The following is an 18,063-nucleotide window of genomic DNA, read 5'->3' on the forward strand; positions in this document are numbered from 1 at the left end:
AGCTGGAGAGGAAGCTAGCATATGACGCTGTTTCGCCATGTGCCCTTCCAGCCAAAAGAGAAACCCTAACCATGTTTGCCATGTGCCTTTCCACTTGAGAGAGAAACACTGAACTTCATTGGCCCTCTTGAATCAAGATATCTTTCCCTGGATGCCTTAGATTGGACATTTCATAGACTTGCTTTAATTGGGACATTTCCATGGCCTAAAAACTGTTAACTTGCAAATTATTAAATTCCCCTTTTTAAAAGCCATTCCATTTCTGGTATATTGCATTCTGGCAGCTAGCAAACTAGAAGACTTTTCTTCAAAGTTTTGGAAGAGTTTAAGGAGGATTGGTGTTAATTTTCTTGGATGTTTGCTAAAATTCACCAGTGAAGCCATCTGGTCCAGGCCTTTGATTTTGGGGAGGTTTTTGACTTCTGATTCAATGTCTGTTGTGACTTCTATTTCTTCCTGAGTTGGTGTAGTAAGTGTGTTTCTAGGAATTTATCCATTAGGGTTCTCCAATTGGTTGGTGTATAGTTGTTCTTGGTAATTCCTCTTGTTATCCTTATTTGTAATAAGAGGTGGTGTCTGTAGTAATGTTCTCTCCTTTCGTTTTTGATCTTATTATCTGCATCCTCCTTCTTTTTTTCTTTGTCAGTCTACCTAAAGGTTTGTTGATTTTATTTGACATTTTCAAAAATCAACCTTTGGTTTCACTGATTCTCTCTATTGATTTTTTTGGTTCCTTATTTCATTTAATACCACCCTAATCTTAATTAATTCATTCCTTCTACTGGCTTTGGATTTAGTTTGCTCTTCTTTTTCTAGATTCTCCAGTTGTGAGTTTAGGTCTTTAATTTGTTATATTTCTTCTTCTTCATCTTTTTTTACGGGGGGTGCATGGTCCGGGAATTGAACCCGGGTCCCCCCTGTGAAAGGCAAGCATTCTACCACAGAACCACCTGTGCACCCTCTTCATCTTTTTTTTTTTTATTAATTAAAAAAAGAATTAACAAAACAATTAGAAATCATTCCATTCTACATGTACAATCAGTAATTCTTAATAACATCACATAGTTGCATATTCATAATTTCTTAGTACATTTGCATCGATTTAGAAAAAGAAATAAAAAGACAACAGAATAAGAATTAAAACATTAATAGAAAGAAAAAAAAAAACCTATACCTCACATGCAGCTTCATTCAGTGTTTTAACATAATTGCATTACAATTGGGTAGTATTGTGCTGTCCATTTCTGAGTTTTTATATCCAGTCCCGTTGTATAGTCTGTATCCCTTCAGCTCCAATTACCCCTTCTCTTTTTTTTTTTAATTAACGGAAAAAAAGAAATTAACCCAACATTTAGAAATCATACCATTCTACATATGCAATCAATAATTCTTAACATCATCACATAGATGCATGATCATCAATTCTTAGTACATTTGCATCGGTTTAGAAGAACTAGCAACATAACCGAAAAAGATATAGAATGTTAATATAGAGACAAAAATAAAAGTAATAATAGTAAAGTCAAAACAAAACAAAACAAAACAAAACAAAAACCAATAGCTCAGATGCAGCTTCATTCAGTGTTTTAACATGATTACTTTACAATTAGGTATTATTGTGCTGTCCATTTTTGAGTTTTTGTATCTAGTCCTGTTGCACAGTCTGTATCCCTTCAACTCCAATTGCCCATTATCTTACCCTGTTTCTACCTCCTGCTGGACTCTGTTACCAATGACATATTCCAAATTTATTCTCGAATGTCTGTTCACATCAGTGGGACCATACAGTATTTGTCCTTTAGTTTTTGGCTAGACTCACTCAGCATAATGTTCTCTAGGTCCATCCATGTTATTACATGCTTCATAAGTTTATCCTGTCTTAAAGCTGCATAGTATTCCATCGTATGTATATACCACAGTTTGTTTAGCCACTCTTCTGTTGATGGAGATTTCGGCTGTTTCCATCTCTTTGCAATTGTAAATAACGCTGCTATAAACATTGGTGTGCAAATGTCTGTTTGTGTCTTTGCCCTTAAGTCCTTTGAGTATATTCCCAGCAATGGTATTGCTGGGTCATATGGCAATTCTATATTCAGCTTTTTGAGGAACCGCCAAACTGCCTTCCATAGTGGTTGCACCATTTGACATTCCCACCAACAGTGGATAAGTGTGCCTCTTTCTCCGCAGCCTCTCCAGCACTTGTCATTTTCTGTTTTGTTGATAATGGCCATTCTGGTGGGTGTGAGATGATATCTCATTGTGGTTTTGATTTGCATTTCTCTAGTGGCCAGGGACATTGAGCATCTCTTCATGTGCCTTTTGGCCATTTGATTTCCTCTTCTGATAGGTGTCTGTTCAAGTCTTTTTCCCATTTTGTAATTGGGTTGGCTGTCTTTTTGTTGTTGAGATGAACAATCTCTTTATAAATTCTGGATGCTAGACCTTTATCTGATATGTCATTTCCAAATATTGTCTCCCATTGTGTAGGCTGTCTTTCTACTTTCTTGATGAAGTTCTTTGATGCACAAAAGTGTTTAATTTTGAGGAGTTCCCATTTATTTATTTCCTTCTTCAGTGCTCTTGCTTTAGGTTTAAGGTCCATAAAACCACCTCCAGTTGTAAGATCCATAAGATATCTCCCAACATTTTCCTCTAACTGTTCTATGGTCTTAGACCTAATGTTTAGATCTTTGATCCATTTTGAGTTAACTTTTGTGTAGGGTGTGAGAGATGGGTCTTCTTTCATTCTTTTGCATATGGATATCCAGTTCTCTAGGCACCATTTATTGAAGAGACTGTTCTGTCCCAGTTGAGTTGGCTTGACTGCCTTATCAAAGATCAAATGTCCATAGATGAGAGGGTCTATATCTGAGCACTCTATTCGATTCCATTGGTCGATATATCTATCTTTATGCCAATACCATGCTGTTTTGACCACTGTGGCTTCATAATATGACTTAAACTCAGGCAGCGCGAGACCTCCAGCTTCGTTTTTTTTCCTCAAGATGTTTTTAGCAATTCGGGGCACCCTGCCCTTCCAGATAAATTTGCTTATTGGTTTTTCTATTTCTGAAAAATAAGTTATTGGGATTTTGATTGGTATTGCATTGAATCTGTAAATCAATTTAGGTAGGATTGACATCTTAACTATATTTAGTCTTCCAATCCATGAACACGGTATGCCCTTCCATCTATTTAGGTCTTCTGTGATTTCTTTTAACAGTTTTTTGTAGTTTTCTTTATATAGGTTTTTTGTCTCTTTAGTTAAATTTATTCCTAGGTATTTTATTCTTTTAGTTGCAATTGTAAATGGGATTTGTTTCTTGATTTCCCCCTCAGCTTGTTCATTACTAGTGTATAGAAATGCTACAGATTTTTGAATGTTGATCTTGTCACCTGCTACTTTGCTGTACTCATTTATTAGCTCTAGTAGTTTTGTTGTGGATTTTTCCGGGTTTTCGACGTATAGTGTCATATCGTCTGCAAACAGTGATAGTTTTACTTCTTCCTTTCCAATTTTGATGCCTTGTATTTCTTTTTCTTGTCTAATTGCTCTGGCTAGAACCTCCAACACAATGTTGAATAATAGTGGTGATAGTGGACATCCTTGTCTTGTTCCTGATCTTAGGGGGAAAGTTTTCAATTTTTCCCCATTGAGGATGATATTAGCTGTGGGTTTTTCATATATTCCCTCTATCATTTTAAGGAAGTTCCCTTGTATTCCTATCTTTTGAAGTGTTTTCAACAGGAAAGGATGTTGAATCTTGTCAAATGCCTTCTCTGCATCAATTGAGATGATCATGTGATTTTTCTGCTTTGATTTGTTGATATGGTGTATTACAGTAATTGATTTTCTTATGTTGAACCATCCTTGCATATCTGGGATGAATCCTACTTGGTTATGATGTATAATTCTTTTAATGTGTTGTTGGATACGATTTGCTAGAATTTTATTGAGGATTTTTGCATCTATATTCATTAGAGAGATTGGTCTGTAGTTTTCTTTTTTTGTAATATCTTTGCCTGGTTTTGGTATGAGGGTGATGTTCGCTTCATAGAATGAATTAGGTAGTTTTCCCTCCGCTTCGATTTTTTTAAAGAGTTTGAAGAGAATTGGTACTAATTCTTTCTGGAACGTTTGGTAGAATTCACATGTGAAGCCATCTGGTCCTGGACTTTTCTTTTTAGGAAGCTTTTGAATGACTAATTCAATTTCTTTACTTGTGATTGGTTTGTTGAGGTCATCTATGTCTTCTTGAGTCAAAGTTGGTTGTTCATGGCTTTCCAGGAACCCGTCCATTTCATCTAAATTGTTGTTTTTATTAGCGTAAAGTTGTTCATAGTATCCTGTTATTACCTCCTTTATTTCTGTGAGGTCAGTAGTTATGTCTCCTCTTCCAATTCTGATCTTATTTATTTGCATCCTCTCTCTTCTTCTTTTTGTCAATCTTGCTAAGGGCCCATCAATCTTATTGATTTTCTCATAGAACCAACTTCTGGTCTTATTGATTTTCTCTATTGTTTTCATGTTTTCAATTTCATTTATTTCTGCTCTGATCTTTGTTATTTCTTTCCTTTTGCTTGCTTTGGGATTAGTTTGCTGTTCTTTCTCCAGTTCTTCCAAGTGAACAGTTAATTCCTGCATTTTTGCCTTTTCTTCTTTTCTGATATAGGCATTTAGGGCAATAAATTTCCCTCTTAGCACTGCCTTTGCTGCGTCCCATAAGTTTTGATATGTTGTGTTTTCATTTTCATTTGCCTCGAGGTATTTACTAATTTCTCTTGCAATTTCTTCTTTGACCCAATCGTTGTTTAAGAGTGTGTTGTTGACCCTCCACGTATTTGTGAATTTTCTGGCATTCCGCCTATTATTGATTTCCAACTTCATTCCTTTATGATCTGAGAAAGTGTTGTGTATGATTTCAATATTTTTAAATTTGTTAGGACTTGCTTTGTGACCCAGCATATGGTCTATCTTTGAGAATGATCCATGAGCACTTGAGAAAAAGGTGTATCCTGCTGTTGTGGGATGTAATGTCCTATAAATGTCTGTTAAGTCCAGCTCCTTTATAGTAATATTCAGATTCTCTATTTCTTTATTGATCCTCTGTCTAGATGTTCTGTCCATTGATGAGAGTGGGGAATTGAAGTCTCCAACTATTATGGTATTTGTGTCTATTTCCTTTTTCAGTGTTTGCAGTGTATTCCTCACGTATTTTGGGGCATTCTGGTTCAGTGTGTAAATATTTATGATTGTTATGTCTTCTTGTTTAATTGTTCCTTTTATTAGTATATAGTGTCCTTCTTTGTCTCTTTTAACTGTTTTACATTTGAAGTCTAACTTGTTGGATATTAGTATAGCCACTCCTGCTATTTTCTGGTTGTTATTTGCATGAAATATCTTTTCCCAACCTTTCACTTTCAACCTATGTTTATCTTTGGGTCTAAGATGTGTTTCCTGTAGACAGCATATAGAAGGATCCTGTTTTTTAATCCATTCTGCCATTCTATGTCTTTTGATTGGGGAATTCAGTCCATTAACATTTAGTGTTATTATTGTTTGGATAATATTTTCCTCTACCATTTTGCCTTTTGTATTATATATATCATATCTGACTTTCCTTCTTTCTTCACTCTTCTCCATACCTCTCTCTTCTGTCTTTTTGGTTCTGACTCTAGTGCTCCCTTTAGTATTTCTTGCAGAGCTGGTCTCTTGGTCACAAATTCTCTCAGTGACCTTTTGTCTGAGAATGTTTTAATTTCTCCCTCATTTTTGAAGGACAATTTTGCTGGATATAGGAGTCTTGGTTGGCAGTTTTTCTCTTTTAGTAATTTAAATATATCATCCCACTGTCTTCTAGCCTCCATGGTTTCTGCTGAGAAATCTACACAAAGTCTTATTGGGTTTCCCTTGTATGTGATGGATTGTTTTTCTCTTGCTGCTTTCAAGATCCTCTCTTTCTCTTTGACCTCTGACATTCTAACTAGTAAGTGTCTTGGAGAACGCCTATTTGGGTCTAATCTCTTTGGGGTGCGCTGCACTTCTTGGATCTGTAATTTTAGGTCTTTCATAAGAGTTGGGAAATTTTCAGTGAAAATTTCTTCCATTAGTTTTTCTCCTCCTTTTCTCTTCTCTTCTCCTTCTGGGACACCCACAACACGTATATTTGTGTGGTTCATATTGTCCTTGAGTTCCCTGATACCCTGTTCAAAATTTTCCATTCTTTTCCCGATAGTTTCTGTTTGTTTTTGGAATTCAGATGTTCCATCCTCCAAATCACTAATTCTATCTTCTGTCTCTTTGAATCTATCATTGTAGGTATCCATTGTTTTTTCTATCTTTTCTACTTTGTCCTTCACTTCCATAAGTTCTGTGATTTGTTTTTTCAGTTTTTCTATTTCTTCTTTATGTTCAGCCCATGTCTTCTTCATGTCCTCCCTCAATTTATCGATTTCGTTTTTGAAGAGGTTTTCCATTTCTATTCGTATATTCAGCATTAGTTTTCTCAGCTCCTGTATCTCATTTGAACTATTGGTTTGTTCCTTTGACTGGGCCATATTTTCAATTATTTGAGCATGATCCGTTATCTTCTGTTGGCGTCTGCGCATTTAGACAGATTTCCCTGGGTATTGGATCCAAAAGTTTGGAAGATTTTCCTGTGAAATCTCTGGGTTCTGTTTTTCTTATCCTGCCCAGTAGGTGGCGCTCGTGGCACACGTTTGTCTGTGGGTCCCACCAGTAAAAGGTGCTGTGGGACCTTTAACTTTGGAAAACTCTCGCCGTCCGGAGGTTCGCTAGCCGAAGCGGCTTGGAAGAGTTCTAGCTGGCCCGGGGTCCGAACGCAGGGAGGGTTGCAGGCCGCCGCAGCCCGGGAAAGCGCCCGTCCGAATTTCTTAGTTGGCCCGGGCGACAAGCGTGGCGGGAGTGCGCCAGCGGCAGCGGCCCGCCCGGGAGAGTGCACGTTCCCAGGGAGTCACGGGTTTGGAAGGGGGAAGGGAGTGACTCCGGCTGCTTGCTGCCCCGCCGGGTGAAGCCCGCGCGCCTCGGTGATCTCGCCTGAGCGGCTTCTCTCAGCCAGCCAGCTGTTCCAGGATGGGGTACACTGTCTTTTTTATCTCTGTTGTGGCTTTGGGCGCTGTTCTGTATCGTTTCTACTCCCCTAGTAGCTGTCCTGGAGAAGAAACTAAGATCCGCGCGTCTTACTAAGCCGCCATCTTCTCCGGAAGTGCCTTCATCTTTTTTAATGTAAGCATTTAGAGCTATAAATTTCCATCCTCAGCACTGCCTTTGCTGCATCCTATATGTTTTGGTATATTGGGTTTTTGTTTTCATTTGCTTTGAGATATTTCCTAATTTTCCTGGCAATTTATTCTTTGACCCACTGGTCGACTAAGAATGTGTTAATTTCCACATATTGGTGAGTTTTCCAGTTTCCCATCTGTTACTAATTTCTAGCTTCCTTCCATTGTGGTCAGAGAAGATACATTGTATGATATTGTATGCATATATTGGTCTGCTTGAAGGTGTCCCACAGGTCCCTTAGGCCCTATTTACTTTTTTTTCATTCTTTTTTCTTTCTGTTCCTCAGCCTAAATCATTTCAATTGTTGCCTCTGAGTTCACTGGTTTTATATTCTGCCAGTTCCAATCTGTATCGAAACCCTCTAGGGAATTTTTCATTTCAGCTATTATGGCCTTCAACTCTAGTGTTTGTTTGGTACTTTTTAAAAAATTTCTCTTTGCTAAGAGCCCCATGTTGTTCATTCATTGTTTTCCAGTTATAATTCAATTCACTCTCCTTGTTTTCCTTAATCACCTTGAGTGTACTGAAGATCATTTTCTTAAAGTCTTTGTCAGGTATGTCCATAGTCTGCTCTTCCTCATTGATGTTTTCTGGTTTTTATTCTTCGAATGGGCTATTGTTTCCTGTTTCTTCATTTGTCTTATAATCTTTTGCTGCACACTGAGTATTTTAATTTTTTAATAGGTTAATCTTGGGATTTAGTCCTTGAGCTATCTGTTCTTTAAATTTTTGCTCAGGTAGTGATATGACAGAGATTTCCTTGAGTGTCAGGAGCTAACAAACAAATGCAAAATGTGCCTTTCACTGTCTTTGCAAATTGGCTCTGGGTTTGCTGGTACTTTCCTTCAGAGTTCAGCCTTCTTATCAAGCAGATCAGCCGGAAGCAAGTGCAGGGTCTTTTCTATTTTTTCTGAGCCTGCGTATTTTCCTGTACTTATGCTTTTTCTTGGCCTTAGGAAATCCCCAATGCAAAGGAATTTTAATATACTCTACTCCCTATGAAATAGGCCTTCTACTCCTTGGTACTCTATTATGTATCCTACAGCAGTTAATCCTTTATCCCAAGCTGTTTTCATTAAATTAGTTCTTCACTGGCTTTAACTCTCTGCAAGTTGCTTTTGCTTGCAGGGCAGTGTGTGTGTGGGTGAACCAGAGAAGAGTGTCCTGGTTCAGTGTTTCAGGCTAACACCTGATAATTTGGCCTCAACCTACAGACATCAGGATTCACATGTATCTTACTCTGCTCCCTCTGGGACAGGGCCAGTGACCCAGCAAAGCAGACTGAGACAGCTCCACATGGAGTGGAGGAGGGAGAGGGAGCAGGGCAGACAAAGGTATCACAAAGTTCTACTACTGTTTTTAAAGCTGCATTTTCTTGATTTGCCAGTCACCCAGTTACTGCAATCCTTTAACTGTTTTCTGGAGTCTTGAGGAATGTGGCTCTGCCAGTTTTTGCTAGTTGTTCAGAGATTCTCTGGGGGAGAACCTCTTTTGTTGCTCAGATGTGGCCTCTCTCTCTCAGCTAACATGACAAGGAAACTCACTGCCCTCCTCCTCTTTACATGGGACATGACTCCCAGGGGTATAAACCTTCCTGGCAATGTGTGACAGAAATCCTAGAATGAGCTGGGTCTAAGCATAAAGGGATTGAGAAAACCTTCTCGACCAAAATGGGGAAGAGAGAAATGAGATAAAATAAAGTGTCAATGGCTGAGAGATTTCAAACAGAGTGGAGAGGTTATTCTTATGCATTATATAGATATCACCTTTTTAGTTAAGGTATATTGGAGAGTCTGGAGGGAAGTGCCTGAAAATGTAGAGCTGTGTTCCAGTAGCCATGTTTCTTGAAGATGATTGTATAATGATATAGCTTTTGCAGTGTGACTGTGTGATTGTGAAATCCTTGTGTCTGATGCTCCTTTTATCTATGATATGGGCAGATGAGTAAAATGTAGGGATTAAAAATAAATAAATAATAGGAGGAACAAATGTTAAAATAAATTTAGTAGGTTGAAATGCTCATGATCAATGAAAGGAATTGATAAAAGGTATAGAAAAAAAGTAAGGGAAACAAAGACTAAAATATATTGGGTAGATGGAAATACCAGCAATCAATGAGAGGGAGTGGTTAGGGGTATGGTATGTATGAGTTTTTTTCTTTTTATTTCTTTTTCTGAATTGATGTAAATATTCTAAGATATGATCATGGTGATGAAATAGAACTATGTGATGATATTGTGAGTTATTGATTATATACCAAGAATGGAATGATCATATGGTAAGAATGTTCATGTTTGTATGTTGTTATGTTTAAAAATTTTTTTTTTAATTAAAAAAAAGACTCTCTGGGGGGACAGCAGAGTGTCTTATGCTACCATCTTGGTTGATGCTTATTACTTTGCTTAGTTTTGTACTTTGCTTTTGAGAATAGAGAAATAATGTCACTGTTTTGACTCTAGTTTAGTCAGTGACCCAGGAGGAATTAGGTTGCTATTGTTTAGTTATTGTTTAGTCCAAGAGAGGGTTTCCTGTGTGTTCTGCCATACCAGGAATTGCCAGTATTTCATAAATGGAGTAGGAAGTTTATCACTACCTTATATGTGGAAGGGTCGGTAGGGACGAGGCAACGTGTGGGGTAATTTTCCTACTCCAATACAGTGACCACTGAAAAGATTAAGTCTATCAGTCCTTGAGATTTACTGTGGATTACTTTAATTGGATTATTAAAATGCTTTTATCTTCACAAATGATAGGGATCAGAACACTTATTAGTCCTTAGTTCAATAAGTATTTTACTAAACTATTTGCTCTGTGGCATTTTGCCGGAATTTAGGCATTTTTGAGGGGAAAGGGGCATGTGAATAAAGGAAGAAGGATCTCGTAGAATGGAGCACTTCAGGGGGACACTTTGCACAGCTACAAGGCAGCAGAAAGACTGGTATATTTAGATTTTAAATGTTCTCCTGTTGAGAAAATTGTTGAAGAAACAAACTGAATAGAGGAACCCATACTTCCTATACTTTGCAGTTTTGCTCAGAGCCATCTATAAACTTATCTGGTACAAATAGTGCTGGCATTTTCATAGCTTGTTGTCTCAGGTTCAGAAGTCAGTGAATCAGCTGAAGGGTGAGTTGAAGCAAAGGTGGACAGCAGAAATGGGCTATTAACTTGTCAAATTATTATAAATTATATATTATACCCATCATAAATTATACTCAAAGCAACAGATCTGCATATTGTAAAGCTTGTTTTTTTTAATGCTTTATGTGTTTGCAAGCAAACCATCAATACCTAGTAATCTTCTGCCCTGCTTTCTTTTCTTTTCCAGAAAAGGAAACATACCATTTCCTTTTAAACATCATTTAACTCTTTTTCTTGTATGTTAGCAATGCTGTGAATGCCTGGGGATAGTGATAAATCACCGGTGCTGTTTGAATTAAGGCCTTTCCCCGTGCAATCAAGACACCATCTAAACTATCATATAAGTGATCACGTGTCCATATGTAAAATAATCTTATACCAATAGTTAATGAAGTGGTATTATTTCTTCTCAATGTATTAATAGGTTGGGACCAGAGCTGTTGGCAGATGTTTTCAATTCTGGGCCCTTTGTTTGCTGTGACAGACACACCTTTGCTGAGTGTGGCTGTGGAATGGATGGCCCTTGCTTGGTTTGCTAGCTTTAACACTGTTCAGTGATTTGTATTGGGCTACTAAGCATGAAAGGAAAGCAATGTGGTATGTTTTTCAGGGAAAAAGAATTGATGAAATGTCTCTGAGTAAATATTAGAAAGGCATTATGACTTTTAAAAGTTGGCTTAGGCAAATTTCACTTAACAATGCTTGGGAGGTCCCTGAAGAGGAATAAATCATGGGTTATGATAAAATAATTTCTTTAAAATATAGTGTGGAAAATCAATGTTTATTTGCAAATGTAAGACCTGGTATCCAGGAAACCAGTATCTCTACTTTTTGAGGAGGGTCTGTGTACTTAAACTAGAAAGAATTTCTAATAAATTCTAATTCCTTATAAAAAATGAGCCATTAAACGTACAAGCAAATTGGCCAAAAAAAGGACAGAAAATTTTTTAAAAATTTGATTTTGATTTCAAGGGTCAGTGAATGCCCAAAATATTCCATACAGTTTTCTAATATTTTGTTCAAATCTTTTGATGAAAAAATGTACTCTAGTGAAGTTGGTATAATAGCTAAAAGGAATAAATACACACCGCCCATGCCACCAAAACAAAGAAACAGAAAACATATTGCAAATCAAGAGGTACATTTCTGATTGATGAATAAACATCGTTTGTTAAGACTATTTGATAAAGACCTGGAATATGGTCAGCTCTTGTCCTTAATTTAGTAGGAGGTCAAAGGAGAAGGAAGAACAGTAGGAAAAATAAACTGTCTGGCGGCACCATTGAAGTCTTGGTTTCAGACCAACTTGAGGAGTGGACAGAGGAGCAAGCCATCCAGGACATCCAAACATTAAGCTAAAGCAGCACTATGTATCTGTCTTAAATGGTCCTGGATCTGTGTCTTTATTTTTCTTTCCAACATCAGAGTACTCAACTGGTATGCATTATAGTTCAGTATAATATGAATGATTTTTTTGTGAGTTACAAGACACTGCAGAAAAATCACATATTTAAACCAACACCTATCCTTTCACAACATTAAGAGTTACCAAATGGGTGGTGTTTATTTGAAGGTGAAGTTGTGATCTCATGAAAAGCAAAAGTAAGTCTAGTGATTTTGTGTCTACCCTGACTCAAATTTTTCCTTTGGGCATAAGTCTATGGAAAAGACTATAAAAATATGCAAAGAATTTCCCATGGGCAGGTAGGTCCTGAAGAGTGTCTTGAAACATTGCCAGCAGCTTAGGGTTTTCTTTGCACTTCAGAGTGAGGACTAAGTTTATCAACTTAAGCTTTATATTTCTGGGGAATTAATCAAACTGGCAGATTATAATGATTTCTTAAAGGAATTATAGTATGAAACCCTTTGACAGATGTCCAGTTATTTTGGATTACAGTCAGTTCATGAGTTTCTCAGGAAATTAGGTGTGACCCATATTTTGCCAAAGTTAATTGCTCTTTGCAGGTTTGGTATTGCAAGGCCTTTATCTTGTACAAATTTGATTGTGGTTGGTAGGCTCAGAACTGTTGTATCAATTGTGTTCTAGTTTGCTAGCTGCCGGAATGCAACACACTAGAGACGGATTGGCTTTTAATAAAAGGGGATTTATTTTGTTAGTTCTTCAGAGGAAAGGCAGCTAACTTTCCACTGAGGTTCTTTCTTATGTGGAAGGCACAGGATGGTCTCTGCTGGTCTTCTCTCCAGACCCCTGGGTTCCAAGCTCCCCGGGGTGACTTCTTTCTGTATCTCCAAAGGCCTGGGCTGAGCTGCAAGTGCTGAGATGAGGAATGCTGAGCTGCTTAGCTGTGCTACTTTGCGCTCTCTCATTTAAGCACCAGCCAATTCAGTCAAACGTCACTCACTGCAGCAGACACGCCTTCTAGCCAACTGCAGATGTAATTAGCAACAGATGAGGTTCATGTACCATTGGGTTATGTCCGCAGCTACAAGACTAGGTATGCTCACCTGGCCAAGTTGACAACTGAATCTAACTAACACAAATTGTGATTTCAGGTTAAGGGATTAAATGGCAGAAAGGTTAGAGAAAAAAAGAATTAGAAATGTGGTATGTGGCTTTACACATTTAAGTTTAGATCTTGGAAGAGAGATGCCATCCGCAAGCTCCAACTTATTCTCAGTTTAAAGGAGTTTTAGAATTATCTCAAATTCCTTCTGACTCTAACGGTTTATGGTTTATGAGATTATTTGTTTAAAGGGAAAGTAAAAGAGCTGTGGCAGAAGGCCAAATTGGTGTAGTTATCATGGGTTGATGAGTGGAGTGGCCTAGGTAGATTTTGATAGATCAAAACTTTCTTTTATTATACCCCCACCCTCACCCCCAGTCCATCAGTCTAACAGTGTGCAGGTGTGACTCTACCGCATGGTTTCCTAGTTGCAGTGTCCCATTAGGTCTATTCTAGCTGAGTCCATTTGTGGGTAGTAAAATAGAAGAGGCATCATAAAGTAATGAGAAGGGGCTTGATCTCTGGAGACAAAATGCCTAGATTCAAAGTCCAGTTTAACAACTTGCTAGAATGTTAACCTCCTTTCTGTGTCTGTTTCCTCACCTGTAAATGTGAATAATAAAGTACCTACTACAAAGTTCTTTTGACAAGTGTATTCATTTTTTTTGTTTATTGTCTGCCACAAGGGTAGGAATTCCTTTATGTTTTATTCACTGTGGCATCCCCAGCATTTGAAATATTTCCAGCACATAGTAGATGCTCATAATTTGTTAAATGAGTGGATAAACTTGAAGTATGTAGAAATAGTACCTGGGATATAGTTAACCCTTAGTAGATGTTGATTGTTGCCTTGATTCTTTAAAACGAGTATTCCATTTTGTTGGCTTTGAACTCTTAATACCTAGCAAGAGTTACCACATAGAAACATGGTGCTTGTGGTAGATAGAATTATAACCCCCGAAGAGATCTATATCTTAATCCTTGGAACCTATGAGTATGTGAGGTTGGACGGCAAGCAGAAGTTAAAGTTGCAGATGGGATTAAGGTTACTAAGCAGTTGGCTTGACAGGGAGATTATCCCAGGTTCTCCATGTGGGCCCTGTATAATCTGAAGTGTCCTTTAAAGTGGAAGAGGGAGACAGAAGAAGACAGTCAGAGATGAGATAAGATGATTGAAGCAGGACTGAAGATATGCTATGCTGCTGGCTGCACAGATGAAGGGAAGGCGACACAAGCAAAGGAGTTCAGGATACCTCTAAAAACCAGGAAAAACAAAGAAACATATTCTACCCTAGAGTTTCTAGAAAGGAAAACAACCCTCCCCCCAGAATTTTTATTGTATACCAGTCAGCTCTATATTGGTTTTCTGATCCAGAGAACTGTAAGACAATTAATTTGTGTTGTTGTTAGTCACCAAGTATAAGGTAATTTGTTACAACAGCTATAGGAAACTAATAAAATTTTAAGCCCAAATGGATATCTTTTTGCTTGTCTCAATGAGCAAATAGGCTCTTTTTTTGGTAATATAAATACTGTATTTTCAATGTAAAGATATCTAATAATACATTAAAGCCTTAACAAAGAAAAAAAATGGGCGGGCCATGGTGTCAGCAGGTAGAGCTCTCACCTGCCATGCGGGAGACCTGGGTTCGATTCCCGGTGCCTGCCCATGCAAAATAAAAAACAAAAACAAAAAACTTAGTAAAGAAAGTAAAGGTTACCCTAAGATAAACACTATTAGTTTCTTGCTGTTCATCTGTTTATGAATCATAAATATTTATGCACACACACACAAGCATGTGCATGCTATTACACACACATGCAGACACACACATACACAGTTTTATGGTAAGTGGGATTATACTATACAGGGAATTTGCTTTTTATCATGGAACCTTCCTCGCTCTTCCCAACATCAGTACCCTTCACTCCCACTCTGCCTATACAGCTAGTAAGCCATGATAACACCCTAATGTGTGTTCTTCTTTACTCATACTCCCCCACTCCTGCCGGCACACACACACTCATTTGGGTTGATTTTCGGTCATTGTTTCTTTTACGAAAATGAAATTCTAAAACACTTGCCCTTGTGTATTGCATTTTTTACTCAGTGATACTTTAGGGAAATCTTCCAAATTATCTTCTGTGCCTGCCCAGTATTTCAAGATGTGGATGTAACACAATTTCTTTATCCATTCTTAATGGACATTCCCATTGTGTTCAATTTCTTTATCCATTCTTAATGGGCAATCCCATTGTTTTCAATTCTTGACTGCTGCAGACAGTGTTGCAATTTATAAAACTAATATTTCTTGCATAAAGGAAAACATTCCTGGTTTCTAAAGGCTATTTTCAAAGAATGCCTGTATGTGATGATAAAAATCCCCAAGAAAATACTGCATTCTTCCCAGAAGTTAGTATCTGAGGGATCTGGAGCTATTATCTATGAGGTTAATGAAGTAGAAGAGACAGCAAATTTAAGATTAAAAAACTGGCATTTATCCTTTTTACATATCTTAAATTGAGAATGCTTTGCATTTGCTATCCTCTCTATCAACTCTCTTGTCAGAATATGGTATGTATTTACAATGGCTTACCTCTTATGGAAATTCAGCGTAGTAGAAGTCCACTTATTAAAACAGGTAAATACCATTAGGTCTTTGTTCGTTTCAGTTTACATCATTAACATTCAGGGTGATTCAGTGTTGCATTGGCAGGAAAAAGCCATATTAATAAAAAATATTCAAAAGGCCAGCACTATTAAAAAGATTCACTATCTCTTTTATTTTGGCAGATTCCTTCTTTGCAGGGAGCTGCATCTTCAAACTAGTTCAGTAAGAGAGCTCTTGCTGATGCTGTTTCTCAATACAGTCATTCAGTGTTGTGTTTTCAGAGTCTGAATCAAAGGAACATTTTTCTGCAATCTGCACAAACCTGCCTGGCACACGCTCTTGTTTATGGAAAATCCGAATGTATATTTGTGTTCTTTTGAAAGAGGTGGGAGTTGGAAGGGAGGTCACACAGGAGATTAAGACTCTAGCTTTCCACTCAGCAAGCTGAATTCTTCAAAAAGTATCTAATTTCACAAAGCAAGCAAAAGTTTGAGCTCAGTCTAGACTCCAGCTGATGTGTAGACAAAAATAAAGGAATCCACTTAGTTAAAGGCCAGTAGCAGATCCTTCTTGAAGGGTGACCTGGGTGGAAGAGGGAATTGGACCATGATGAAGATGCCCTTTCCTTTACTGGGTACCTATTGTGTGCTAGTCACTTTATACACATTATCTCATTCATTTCTCACAACAGCTCTAAGGGGTAACTCTCACTTTTAAAACCATAGAGATCAAACACACTCAGAGAGCTACTTGCCTAATGTTACACAGCTGAAAAGTGGCAGAGCCAGGACAACAACACATGCATAATACATAAAAATACATTTTTAAAAGTTTTTATTATGGGAAATTTCACACATATAGAAAAGTTGAAAGCATATTATAATTAACCTCCCCTGAACCCATCACCAAATTTCAAAAATTACCAAGTCATAGCCAATTCTGTACTCTGACCTATTCCATCCTTTACCCCAAATGGGTTATTTTGAAGCACATTCCAGATATCATATTTCCATATATATTTCTAAAAAGTAAATATTAAGTACCATTTTATGCCTAAATTATAAAACAATTTCTTAATAGAATCATATATCTCATCAGTGTCTGAATTTCTCTGATTGCGAGACTGGGATTTTAACACAGGTAGACACAAAAAGCTCTAGGTATGTTTGTGATGGGATTGGCAACTGTGGTTGACTCACTGTATAAAGCTTGCCTGGAAGTATCCTTTTGTCCTAAACTCTTTAAATGAAAACCTGTTCAACTATAAGCCAAATCTCCCACGGACCCTCCACAAACAAGCAGCTGCTTATATTTCCACTTTGCATTTAGCACATTTTATAAATGCAGCAAGTAAGAGAAGCTGGAGAAAGGTATAATTCAACCTTTTACTTCAATCCTTCCAACAAATTACAGATATCTGGGGAAAGGGAGGAGAGTGATAAAGAGAGAAGAACAGAGAAAGGGTGGCATAGCTTTCCTCAGCAGAAATGAGATAGTTAAACTCTGAGCCAAGAAATATTATTATTCATGATCACTTTGTTCTTGTCAAATTGAAGTTAAGAAATTATTATATAAAGGAATAAAACACATTCTGTGCCCAAGTTGATGAACCAGGTTTAATTGCCATTTCTAATAAAGAATTTCAGCTAAAACATTAGATCAGTCGCCTTTGATTTCTAAACTTAGGTGGAATTCCAATTTTGCTCTTTGGTTCTTTTTCAGTGCATTCCTGGAATTTGTGACTTTTGCTCTGAACTTTCTGGAGCAAGGGCAGAGGTCTGGACATGACTTTTCAATTAATGCAAATCATCATCTCCAGTTCTCCTTACGTTAGTATGTGACAGGGCTGGAGGACTTGATTTTACTTAGGGCAATGACTGAGCAAATGGACACAAGCTTTTGACTATCTGACAAGTGTGGAAAGTGTCTGTGGCTGGAGCTGCAGTTAGCAGTGCTTGGCTTTTTAACCTAGGTGCTTGCTTGACTTACAATGTAGATTTTGCCCTGTTAGACGAGTTCGTCAGGTCAGGTCAGAAATGCAATTATATTTTTGGCTTTAGGCAGGGAAAATTAGTCATGGAGAGGGCTCTTGGAGGGACCAGTGCAGAATAAAAATGTGGGTGCCTTGATTAAAAATTAAGAATTTCTAGATGGCAGCAGAAGAGTCCTTCTGAGTGCGGGTTTTTTTTGTGACTGTATGTGTTGCATGCCAATGAAGGTGAACCTGTTCATGGAGCATGAAAGATTGTGTTGAAAGTGAACAGGATCAGCTCTGTAGTGCTTCTAAGGTAAAGAAAAGTAAGACAGAGCTGAGCTGAGAGACCAGCTCAGCTTGGTGAGGAAATAGTCAGAGACAAGCCAGATGTCCATGGACCACAGCTGGTCAGGATGAGAGTAGTAGGTGCTTCAGGTCTCCTGAAAACAGGCTAAATTGGTGTGCATGTTCCCTAATCTGTGTGGATTAGAGAGAGCATGGTGAGGGTACCTGGTAAATTCAAGTCCAAACAGAAGGTGAGTACAAATACAAGAGTTAAGCAAAGGC

Source organism: Tamandua tetradactyla, chromosome 6 (genome assembly GCF_023851605.1).
Source record: "Tamandua tetradactyla isolate mTamTet1 chromosome 6, mTamTet1.pri, whole genome shotgun sequence".
Taxonomy (NCBI): domain Eukaryota; kingdom Metazoa; phylum Chordata; class Mammalia; order Pilosa; family Myrmecophagidae; genus Tamandua; species Tamandua tetradactyla.